This window comes from Chenopodium album, chromosome 8 (genome assembly GCF_948465745.1).
Source record: "Chenopodium album chromosome 8, dcCheAlbu1.1, whole genome shotgun sequence".
Taxonomy (NCBI): Eukaryota; Viridiplantae; Streptophyta; class Magnoliopsida; order Caryophyllales; family Amaranthaceae; genus Chenopodium; species Chenopodium album.
The window spans coordinates 13,073,900-13,087,133 of record NC_137841.1 but is presented as its reverse complement, the minus strand read 5'-3'; the positions used below and the strand labels follow the sequence as shown (position 1 = coordinate 13,087,133).

General features: G+C 37.2%; 1 long non-coding RNA gene and 1 other non-coding gene across 2 annotated transcripts; one reads left to right on the top strand and one right to left on the bottom strand.

Moving 5' to 3' along the window:
• The first annotated feature begins 2,862 nt into the window (after window positions 1-2,862).
• Window positions 2,863-3,557, top strand: LOC145555838 (uncharacterized). The gene is made up of 2 exons (XR_014091576.1): window positions 2,863-3,220; window positions 3,351-3,557. It is a non-coding gene; the product is annotated as an uncharacterized LOC145555838 (long non-coding RNA).
• Window positions 3,558-7,896: 4,339 nt separating this feature from the next.
• Window positions 7,897-8,003, bottom strand: LOC145557162 (small nucleolar RNA R71). Its single transcript, XR_014092216.1, has one exon. It is a non-coding gene; the product is annotated as a small nucleolar RNA R71 (small nucleolar RNA).
• Between the last annotated feature and the right edge of the window lie 5,231 nt (window positions 8,004-13,234).

The window sequence follows — 13,234 nt, the reverse complement described above, 5'->3', positions numbered from 1 at the left end:
ATTCTAGGGTTTTGAATTTTGTTCTTATTGGAAGTATTGTTTTTATCGAGGTTTTAGGGTTGCTAATGCAGAGTATTATTTTTGGGTTGTGAGTTAATTAATTTTGGGTGCTAGTATAATTACCCTAAGAGTTGAGATATTTTTAAATCGAATTGTCATGTTATTTGGGAATTTGTGCCATTGTTAAGATATCATCTATTAATTTGTGAATGGTGATTTGAATGATGTGTTGGATAAAAAGGTTGAGAATTATTATTTTATTCTTAGTCTGAGGCTCAACGTTGTATACCTTGGTACTTGGCATGTTGGTAAGCGGATGATAATCATGAGTTAAGAATGAGGTACAATCTTTATTATTTTTTTTTATGGTCCCCTACAGTGGGAATTGGCCCGTATGTGGTCGGTTTAAGGTGTTTTTCTGGTTATTGAGAGTATTCAAGTTTTTATACTTGTTGGTTTGTTATTTGAATACCCATGTCCAAGGCTAGGTATAAAACAAAGAGCGTGGCACGCTTATTGGTTATGAGTTAATTGAGTGAAGGTTTGTATTATTATTTGAGGTTAGGTTTGACAATAGTTACTTTTCAGAGTACAATGTGTTATGCAGTTTTGAACTACATTATTTAATTGAGCTAGTAATGTTTATTATCCTATTATACTCTGTATTTTGATATGTGGTGATTACTCAGCTTTTTGCTGACGTGTGTGTTGTTTTGTTGTGCTACTTGTGTTTGCGGCCATGCCTTTTTCTTATGGTGGCCCTGCGACGATCTATTTTGGAATTTGTCCTTAATGGTGAGCAGTCAAGATTGTTTAAACAGGTTGATCAAGTGATCGTAGCTAAAGGAGCTCAAGTGATCGATTAGTTTGTTTATAACAAGTTTGTAAAGTTGTATAAATAGCTCACCTAGTTTATTGGATTGTAATTATTGGGATTTTGTAAGCCTTAACACTTGACAGGTTGTAGAGTGTGGCGGTAATACCTCCGATTTAGGTGTATGCTTCCGCTATTTTATTTAAAGGTTGTTTATTTTTCATTTAGTTCTTATTTATTATTGGTTAGTAAATCGGGGGTGTTGCAAAACACCCCACCGTGCTACCTTCTGTCTTCCCACCATCCCACCTCTGCACCACCATCAACCAACCCACAAACCCCCACCGTCACACCAAAACCCATAGAAACCACCCCCTCTTGCCTATACTTCCAAAACCTCCTTTTTCTCGTTTTCCTTCTCTCTCCCTACGTGGTGGTGATTGTAGTTTGTAATAATGGAGGATGGAGGATGGAGGAAGGATAGATGAATTGAAGGAGGTGCTGCCGGGACGAAAATAGAGGTGGGTGGGGATTTCGACCGATTTCATGGTGGTGATTGTGGTTTGTGGTGATGGAGAAAGGATGAAGGAGGTGGTAATGAAGGTTGTGTTCATGGAGGAAGGAGGAAGAAAGGTGTTCATGGAGGGGGAAGAGAGGTGGTCATGGAGGAAAAAAAAAATGAATTACCTAATCTTCAGGTAACCGGTCACTTAGGCTCGATATGGGAGAATATTTATCAAAGGTGGGATTAATCAAGGTTAATCCAAAGGTTGGATTATTTTGGGAGAACCAGCGAAAGGTTGGATTATTGATGATAAATTTTCCTATTTTCATATAATAATTGTTGTTATAATTTTCAGATTTTATAATTTTAAAACCTAGGGTTCCAATTTATTTAAATTGGGATTTAAGGGTTCTTATGACTAGTTAAATTGGGGCTTTTGTTCCTATTGCATTTCTATTGATTAATTAAGCATAAAAGTGATGTTTTGATGGTTAAAGATTGTAAATCGTAAATAATAAAGTGTTTAATTTTCAGATTTTATAAAGTATTAAAAGTTAGGGTTTAAATTTATTAAATGTTGATTTTTAGGGTTCTTTTATCAATTAATTTGGGGTTTTGAATACCCATTGATTTTGATTAATTAACCAAGTATAAAGATATGATTTTGATGAGTTTTAAGGAGTTTTTAACAAGAAATGTTGTTGGAATTTTATTTAAAGTAGTAGAATTATGATTTTATTGAAAGGGTTTAATTACCCATTAAAGAAAAGTTTAATTAGGGGTTTTAAAATAATTTTCAGATTATTATAAGTTATTAAAGTGAGTTTAATTAGTTGCTGGAAATTGTGTATACAAGTGTAATTAGTTTAGTATTATTGTTCCTTTATGTAGGAGACTTGGTTCGGGAAATGTTGTAGAGTACTCGGCTATTTTAATAGCTTAATTGAGGTACATTCGCGTACTTAGTATAATTATATTGATGTAGTAGCATCCTAAATGTGTTTAATTGAATAAAAGTAATATCATGCTAGGTTTGGAATGAAAATTATGATTTGGATGTTATTCGTGACTGGATTATGAAGCATGATTTATTTGTGATGGATTATTGAAGGGAAAATAATAGTTTGGAATAATTTATGAACCACATATTTATTTGTGGCATGTTAGAGAGCATGTTTAATTAAACTATATGTTTAATTTGGTTTGGAATATTGAAAAAGAATTTTATTATGGTTCATATAATTTTTATTGATGCTATAAGCATGAGAAAAGAGATATTTAAGTGTCTTTGTACACGAGGAGTAAATTATATTTTTGGTGCCTAAGTGCACTTAAGGTATTTTCAACACCGAGAGATAGGATTTGTGGCGCATTTTGCGTTTAAGGTGTCTTTGATACCGAGGTTAGGGGTGCTCAAAACTACCCGACCCGTTTGACCCGCTGACTCGCAAAGTACCCGATGGGGTTTTTTTTAATTTTTTCCCCAATTTAGCGGGTCGGGTACCCGACCCGCTAAGATATAATATTTGCGGGTCGGGTAATGGGCCGCGTTCTATGTGTAGCGGGTACCCGTTAAATACCCGGTTTTTTTTTTTTACTTTTTTTTTCTGGAAACATTTTACTCCACTAGGGTTACTTGTTATTGGGATTTTGTGAGTTAGTGTCTTAGTGAATAGCAGTAGCCGCTATTCTTCTCTCCTCAGTTCCTCACCCTTCTTCTCTCTCCTCTTTCCTCTCCCCTCTCCCATCTCTCAACACTCACTCTCAAATCTCCGGCGACACCACACGCACATCACCTCACTCCAGGCGAGCACTATACTCACTCTCAAGCGACCACCTCCCTCACTCTCAGGCGACCACCGCACGCACCGCACCTTACTCACCGGTAGCCGCATCATCAGGTTAGTTTTGTTTGATTTTTTTGGGTTACATCGTATACTGATGTTTGTTACTTTGTTTATATTTAATTTATCTTTAATTACATATTTAGGGTAACAGATGATAGTTTTTGTTAATTTTTTTTTATTGTAGGGAATAAAGACTTGGTTTTAGAGAAAACAACAATTACCATTGATGAAAGTCATGAGACAATTGAAGCTTCGGCTCCCTGATTTAGTGTGATTTGTAGCTATGAGATATTGTTTAGACTTTGTAATTTATTTGGTTGTTTTGTTGTTTTAATTTGATGTAAACTCTCTGATTTGAAACACACAGCAAAACAAACACATAATTTTTTTTTTAATTATTTTTATTATAACTAAAATAGTAAATCAAAAAAGGCTTTTTTTTGTATAGATACAACAGGTTTTTTTTAATTAAAAAATTATACATATTAAATAATCGGGTACCCGCAACGGGTACCCGGTAATAATGGGTACCCGATAAGCGGGTACCCGTTTTTACCGGGTCGGGTAATGGGCCGAGAGAATCACTACCCGCACTTCCGGGTACCCGAAAACCCGGGTACCTGGTTATGAACACCCCTAACCGAGGTATAATTAAAAAGGATTCAACATTTAATATTATGTGGTCACTAATTATTCAAGAATTAAATTGATATATTTGATTGTTTGAATAAATATTGTTGATTGAATGATCATGGTTTGAGAGTCATCACCGAGTTTAATAATATGTAAATAACGTAAAGTGAAAGAGATTACGCACCAAAACTCTTGGAACGTATATACCTTGAGTATGAACATATGAGGGGAGTTATGGGGTTTTATATTTAACAATAACTTCTACTAGAGTACAGGACGCTGTATATTCCTTTTATTATTATTATGCGCAAGAATTCCGCCACCTATGAGTGGTCATTGGTGCTGGCATGGTTAGCTCTTGTGTCAGTAACCTCAATTTATTTAGGGAGGTTAGGGGGAAACCCGTTCGATGCTTAATCAATACTAAATAAATTATTTAGTTGTATAGTCGAGAAGTTTTTGTTGAATGTCGTGTGCTTGTAAACAGATGCATTAAGGTAAGCGTGTGTTGATAGGTAAAAGCATGTTAGTGTGTTTAAATACGCTTATGTACTCGGCTTTGCTGATTGTGTGTTTTGTGTGCTTGTTGGCCTTGTCTTTATCTTGGCTCTATGATGACCCATTTTTAATGGAGAGTAGTGAAAACAAGTAGAGAGAATCTTTTCAGGTGATGAAGCATATTCATGAATGGGCATAAGTAAAGAGCGAATCATGCTAGTTTCTATAAGTATATGATGTGTTTACAACTTTAATTATTTATGATATTATTATGCATGACTAACGAAGAGGTTTTGAATTTAGTTTGGTTTTTATTAAGGGCCTATGATGGTTCCAAGTTGTAAGTTGATTTTATTTTACTTCGTTTGACTTGGGGTTGACTTTACTTTCGTTTAGTTGACTTTTTAAATTGACTTGTTTTGAATGTTTTTAAAGATAGTCTTCCTCTATGTGTCTTTGATAGCTGCCTTAGCCGTTTTCACGGTGGCGGTAATGTCTTAGATATTCCTATTTAAAGTTTTAAATAGGGAAAAACAGGTATTTTAAAAGGAAGGAATTTCTAGGGTGTTACATATAGGCTTATGAATTATCTTTTAACCTTTTGAGAACGTTTCTCAATGTTATTTTCAACCGAGGAGATTATATATAATAATAAAATTAGAACGAAATATTAGTCACTTAATAAATGCAAAATTCTATTTTGTGTAGTAAAATTTAAAGTACCATAAGACAGTTAAATATGATACTTAAAAACACTTTATTCAATTTAATTGATCCCAATTTGAATTTAAGTGATTCCAAGACTCTTTATTTGTGCAATAATTGACCAGATTTTGGCCCTACCATCAACCAACATTTTCAAGGTGAGTAAACTCTTTACTCATTACAACACTTGTAACTCCTGGTTGAATAATTAACCATCACATGTTTAATTATTACACATTGTTTCAAATTAAAGTTCTAAACTCTTTAGGTAACCTTGTTGAGAATAACCAATTAAAATTGTAAAACTTGATTTACCCCAACTCTCCCAAGATATAAATTGACACCCAGCTTTTGGCATGACCTATCATAAATATCAAAGGTTTTTTGGGTTTTTAATTGGAAAAGCAACCTCAATATTACCGGGACCTAGATTCATTATGTTGTAATTATTTAGTGAACTCTTGTGCATCATCACAAAACATCATTAAAAATCTAACATGCTTAATAAATCACTCATCATGCTTTCTTAAACTACAACATCAAATGGAATCTCCTAAAATAATTACTAGCCAATCACAAAATTTTAAATCAATTATCTCCTAAAATAATTATGGGATAATCTCATTATAAATTCAATTATTATCCATATGGAATCTTTTGCTCAAAATATCCTACCATTCTTATCGACTTAATATTTAAAACTTATCATAATATAACAATCTTTAAATTTGATATTATCTAAAAAATAAAACCTGCTTTTTATTTTGAATTTTAAATTATTTTTTATTTTGGAAAATTGGGCTGAATCATGGCTGATATGTCTATTTTATATAGTATTTTACCCCCGTCTTTTGGTCATAATTAGTAGTGTTTTTGGCTCTTTAGAGCCGCTTTTATTACTAATTGGTGTTTTCTAGTGTTTTCGTAGATTTGGTTGACTTTTGTAAGGATTTGCACTTTTGGAGCATTTTCCCGAGATATTATGGAGCAAATACGAGCATTGGAGAAGCACGACCAGTTTTTATAGCCCAGGGCCGGTTAGAGCCATCAAACCGGTGATTAAGGGCTCTATATATGTGATACCGGGGCATTTGGACCGAGTATTCAAGACCCGAAGAGGAAACCCAGATTGGCCCGAAGAATTGGAGCCCAATCGAAGTCCAAATAGTGGCCCGAGAGTACCGCCCGGCTAAAGGAGCTGGCGCCCGAACTCGCTCCTGGCCGGGCGCGAGGATTTGTATCTGAGGGAAAAAGGCCCTCCCGATCGGGCGGTGCCTCGCCCGATTGGGCGCGTGTTATTTTTATGGGTTAATTATCGACGTTTAAGTTTGTTTTAGTTTAGGATTCTTGCTTAGTATAAATACTTTTCCGTTAAGAGAGTTTAGTATTTCTTTTTACTCTTTCTTAATTCTTTTTTAGACTTTCTCTCTCTACTTAGCTTTTCGATTAGTTTCTCTCTCTCATACACTTTGTTCTTGACTCTATTCTTAATTCCAGATTTCTTTGGTAACGATTTCTTTTCTCTTAATCTTAGTTATTTATTTTATTCCTTTGATCATGTCCTGTTTTATTACTTTGATTAGTTTAGTTTTAATTATGTGTGAGTAATTCTATTACTAGAGTTTGTGGGAATCCATCAATAATATGAAAGGGTAATTTATTGTTGTTAATTGTCAATGCTAGATTAATTTCCTATTGATTGATTTAATGCTTTGTGACTAGATTTGCGCAGATCTTTTATGTATGAGTTTGACAATATTGATTCAAGATTCGAGAGATGAGAATTAATGTTTAGGTCTAGTTTCAATAGGCAGGTTAATTTATAAATGGTTAAGTCGCGATTTTAGTGATGAGATTTAATACAGGTAAATTAATTGTGTGATTGTAATACGTAGCGAAAGCCCTTTATGGTCAAATTAATGTATGCATTGATGATTGATTATTATGTTTTACCCTGGAATATTATTTATTGGTGAACCTATGCCCTAGGCCTTTTATTCATTGTTTTCTCCTTATTCTTAATCTTCGTAGTTTAGTTTCCTTCGATTATAATATTTTGGTTACTTTATAATCTAGATTATATTAATTAATTAGGAATAGAAAGATTCGTTTCTCTTTGAATTCGACCCTATTTCCCTATCTACATTAGTTAGAGGATTTAGGAATTACTTTTGATTAGGTGATACGACTTTAGCCTGTCAAAATTGGCGCTGTTGCCGGGGAAACGGTTTTATTTTAATTTTTGATTATTTTTTGTAGTCTAGGTTATTTCTTTCTGTCTCAAAGAACGTTAGTTGTTTGAGGCAAGTCTCATATTTGCTTTTAGTTCTCTGTTTATGCCCAGGTGTTCCAGATTAGGTTACATCCCATTCGATCCTGAGATCGAACGATCCTTCCATAGACAGAAGAATCTTTACAAGCAAATTCGGGCGGATTCTGGTGATAATTATAATCACCGAGATCCTCCAACCGATTCTAGCGATTCAGAGGTATCATCAGATCCAGAATCAGAGATGACGGCTCCAAAGAAGCTTAGTGATTATTCACAACCAAAGCTTATAGATTTTCCACACCTCACTCCCACTCCAGCTCTCGATGGGGTACAGTTTGAGATTAAACCCCAATTTATAACGATGATAGAAAGGAAGCAATTTAGTGGAGTTAAGGGTTAAGACCCAAATCTTCATATTGCAGATTATTGTCAGTACTGTAATACCATCAGGCAAGCTGGGGTCACACAAGACCAAATCAGGGAGATTCTCTTTCTTTTTTCTTTAACTGGAAAAGCTAAATTATGGTTTAATGGTTTAAATAGAACTGCACTTGGTATAACTGACTGGGAAACTCTTGTTTTGAATTTTTATACCAAATATTATACTGTAGAGAGAACAGTTGTACTACGGAGTGCAATTCAGAACTTTGCCCAAGAGGCCGATGAAACTTTATATGAGGCTTGGGAAAGGTTCAAGGACCTGCAAAGAAAATGTCCCCACCATAATCTGGCACAATGACAGTTAATCCAAGCCTTTTACAATGGCATTGGAAATTCATCTAGAATAATATTGGATTCTGCAGCTAGTGGGAGGTTTTTGAACCTTAATGTTGATCATGCAGGTCAAGTTATCGAAGATATGGCGATACATAATTCCCAATATGGGAATCCTAGAGGCTTTGCTAACAAGGGGAAGCGTAGTGTTGACTCTGTATCCTTTTTGCAAGCTCAACTAACCTCTATCTGGCATAAATTAGATAATCTTAGCACTGCTAATGTAGCTAATGTTTATGCAATTAATAATAATGCTAATGAGGCTTTCTGTGAAAATTGTGGAATTATAGGTCATTGGGAGCAAGATTGCAGGAGTTTCGTGGAGCAAGTTAATGCCTTTAAAGCTTATAGGCAGAATAACCCATACTCCAACACCTACAATCATGGGTACCTGAATCATCCGTACCTTTCCTACCAGAGTACTAATGTTCAAAATCCACCAGCACCACAAGAACCACGGGTGCCACAACAACAACAGTAGAAATATTGCCACCCCAATGCTGGCCAGAAGAACCAACCACAACAACCCTCCTCATCTTTCGACCCTGCTTTGGTAGAAATTAGAGCGATGCTAGTTAATATGCAGAAGCACATGGAGAGTAGAGATGCCCAAATTGATTCGATCCTAGCACACAATAAAATTGTAGATAATCAAATTGCGCAACTTTCTGCTACTCTACAAGCCCGTCAACAGGGAGCCCTACCAGCACAGCCGACCAGGCCTACGGATCAAGCTTATGCAATTACTCTAAGGAGTGGTTCAAACTATGAAGGGCCTCCTATGCCCAGAGATGATGAACCTGTTTTAATAAATAATGCTAATCTTGATTCCGTTAAACCTGACAATATAGCTAATAGCCCTGTAGGGCTAAAGAAAAGTACTAATATATCTGATTTTACTTTGCAGGGTACGATCCCAGGGAAGGTGGCCACTCTAGATAAGAGCAACAATGCTCCAAAGCCAGTTATCAAACTTCCATTCCCAAATCGTCACTTGAAAACAAATTTGGATAAGTAGTTTGGTAAGTTTCCGGAGATGGTAAAAGATTTGAAGGTAACAGTTCCCTTCACTGAATTAATCACACAAATTCCTGCATATGCAAAATTTATGAAGGAAATACTGACAAGAAAAAGGTCTATTAGTGAGGTAGAGACAGTAGCTTTCGCTGCAGATTGTAGTGTCGTACTTTAAAATAAATCTCCGCCTAAATTAAAAGATCCGGGTAGTTTTTCTATCCCTTGTCATATTGGCAATTTAATGATTGATAATGCATTGTGTGATTTGGGTGCTAGCATTAGTGTTATACCATTATCTGTATGTTCCAAGTTAAATATGGGTAAATTAAAAGCTACCTATATCACTCTACAAATGGCCGACCGTTCTTTTAAATACCCCTTAGGTGTTTTAGAGGTTGTTCCTGTTAGAGTAGGTAAATTTTATATACCTTTCGATTTTGTTGTTCTTGATATGATTGAGGATACGCAAACCCCAATTATTTTGGGAAGACCATTCCTTAACACTGTAGGAGCAATTATAGATGTGAGATGTGGCAAATTAACACTATCAGTAGGGGACGATAAAATTATTTTTAATCTAAATAATACCCACAAATGCCCCATGATAGAGGAGAAGTGATTTAGTGTTAATGTGGTTCAAAGTTATTCTAACAAGCCCCAAGCTCTTGTAAAAGATCCCTTGGAGGCGGTATCTTGTGTTACATCCCTTTCAGATGAGATAGACAAATGGAAAAAGGAAGTTGATGCAATAGAAAGAGCCCTCTACACTGTCAGTCTTGGCTTTGAGGATGAGAAGGTGGAATTGAACAAGCAAGTTGTGAAAATTGAGCCTACGATAAGTGTTCCGCCAGATCAAGTTGCAAGCGAGAAATGTAGTGACAATTTGAAGCAACCCTCGATCGAAGTGGGATCTTTAGTGCGTAGCATTGAAGAGCCCCCAATCCGAGTCAAGGAGGATCCATCAGATAAAGTGAATTGGCGTGCCACAGGGTACGTTAGGAAGCCACGTCGTGGCCTAAACACCGCTCGACCGGGTGAGAAACCACCCGATCAAGCGTTAGGTCAAGGGTCCTAGTTCTTGTACTTGGTAAGAAGGTCGTGCGGGACCTAGATAAACCAGCGCTTTGTGGGAGGCAACTCGTATTTTAATGCTTTTTAGACTAGCTTTTCTTTCTTTTTCTTATGAGTGGAGAGAGGAGTGACTTTGATGAGTTTTATGAGTTTTTGTACAGGTATGAAGGAAAAGAGTTAGCCAAAAATTGAAGCAAAGAAGAAAATAAAAAACCGATATATGGCCTCGGGCCCGATCGGGCGAAGCTCGCCCGATCGGGCGCGAGAGTGAGTTTGGAAAAGCTTAATTTTCGCCCGATCGGGCGCGAAATTTGACGTTTACGAACATCTTCGATCGCCCGATCGGGCGGAGCTCGCCCGACCGGGCGCGAGAGGAGATGAAAATTTAAGCACCAGATCGCCCGACCGGGCGCGAGAGTGGACGAAAAATCTGGCATTAGATCGCCCGATCGGGCGCGAGAGCAGCTATAAAAACAACCCAGATCGCCCGATCGGGCGACAGGCTGCTTGACCGGGCGCGAGACGCCCGCCTCTCTTCTTCTTCTTCTTTCTTTTTTCTCTTCTCATTCTTATTCTCCTTCCTCCATAACTTTCTTTCTCTAAAACCTTAAAACCTCTACCTTCTCTCTAAGATTTTCTCCTCATTTCTCACCCAAATCAAAATATTTTTACATATTCTTAATCCTATCTTCATCCTCTACAATCCTATATAAAAATTTGCAAATTCCATTCAAATTAATTTTTCATACCCATTTTATACCATGGCTTCAAAGAGGGCTCGATCAATTTTCGGTAGGAGTTCTAGCTTGAGGGAGGAGTACGACCCGGACTTACAACTCCCCTACTGGCCAACGATCCGTATTGCTAGCCAGGAGAAAAAGGAACGGCTAGAACACCTAGCCGGGCGCGAGGTAATTCCTTCACGGTGGTTACACCGCCCTACTTTAGAAACTTATGGTTTGTATGATTTTGTTAAACGATTTATGAATGACATAGGAATGAGAAAATTCATTGATATGCATTATCCTACATACTGTGAATTAACATGTGAATTCTTGTCTTCTTTGAAAGTTTTAAATAGTAGAAATGGACCGAACTTAATTTTTAGGTTGAACAATAGGAATATTAGATTAACATATTTGGAATTTTGTAAATTGTTTGAATTGAATTTTTAATTACCATTCCAATGGCATGCTGATTACAAAATGGGTGACATTTATCATGCTTTGACTGGTTTGCCTACCCCCGACCCCCAACATGCTAGTACAAAACCTATCCATCACCCTATCCTAAAAATGCGGCAAAGATTTGCGGGTTTGTGTTTTCTGGGTAGGAACGAGCCTCATAACGCCCAAACCAACGAACTAGCTGTTATAGGACACTATGTATATGGGTTTGGGAAACTGAACATAGGTAGATACATCATCCACCACTTGAGTAGACATGCCACAACCAGTACCCATTCTCGCACCCCTATTCGTATAGAGCCCTTATCACTAGAATAACGTTTAAAAAGGTCGATTTTGTTGACAGTGGACCCCACCATATGACTAACTACGGACGGGATACCTACATGACCGCTAGGTACCTAGAAGAGTTGGGTTGGGTACGACTGGATAGTTAGGAGACACCCCACTGGTGTATTAGGACTGGGACGGAGCAGCCATTGCCCATCTTTTCCCTACCTAGTCCTGATTTGACCGCCTTTCCCCCCGGATAAGCATCCTACACGTACAAACTCTTAGTTGCCAACGGTAGGGGGTAAGCACCACCAGTACCACCACCAGTTGCACCACCCCAGCCTAAGCCCAAGGTAGCGTTTTCTCCACTTCGCATGTCTCATTATGTCCCCCATGTTGACTCTGACCCAGTTTGGGACCTTCAGAGTATGGGTCAGGCTTTGGGCCATATCGAGCATTCTCACACTGACCTTAGGAGGATGGTAGGCTCTATTGACCATAGGTTAGGGTACCTCGAGAAGAACCAGGGTATAATATGTACGATGATTATGCTCGTCGGGGCAACATTCCCGACGATGCTATTTACCTAGACTGGTTTCAGCCTCCACCCTATGGATACGATAGGGATCCCACTGCCCATGGTATTTATACTGACTATTTTGCCTTTCATGGGTACGACCAGGACATTCCTTTCGGGGGACCGGCGGGGGGGGGAGTTTTCATGCTGATTATTTTAGTGGTAGCTCTTCTGGTGCAGGTGGCAGTGGAGGTTTCGGCTCCATGGATAAGGATGATGAGGACTAACTATGCTGGGCTAGTTCCCGAGCCAATGAGGACATTGTCTGATTCTGGCTTGGGGGAGATTTTGGATTTGGTATCTTTCTTTTTCTCTTTTCTTTTGTTTTTGGTGTGCTTTCTTAGTTTAGATTTTTGCTTTCTAGGTTACTTTTATTGCTTTCTCATATATTAAAAATACAAAAAAATTGGAAAAATATAAAAAAAATCCAAAAATACATTCCAATGAATTGTAAATCATGCTTCCCTGTGCCCCATACTTGAGAAAATTTGTTTTGATTCTTGGTATATGATGATGAGCATTGTGGATTTGTTGATCATGATTTGAAGTTTAAATGCTTGGATGCCTTAACATGCGTCAATTTTGTCCAACTACTTGTGAATATAGTGCTTGACTAGTTGATTTGGTTAGGAATGTGTGAAGTTCCTTGTATGTCAATGAATTTGAGTATTGATTTGCAACTATAAGTAATATTGTATGACTCATTATTATGCACATTGAGGAGGACGAAGGCGTTCATTCTTTTAGGTGGCCTCCAGATGATTTTAGATACATTTGTTCCCTTCTTGCTACCCATTTTGTTGCCTTGACTTTTTGTTGTTTATTAACCACATTACAAGCCTATTTTGCCCCATTGGTTACTAGTCCCAAGCTTGGCTTGGGGGAGCTATTAGTGAGTGAGGTGAGGGAGTTTGTAGTGTGCTTATTATTTGCACAATTTGGGTGGGTTTTGAGAAGTTATTTTGTTCTTGATCGTATGTTTATTTTTGATGAGTTTGAAAGTTATATCTTCTTGAAAAAATAAAGTATGATGTTATTTAAAAAAAAGATAAGTTCAAAGA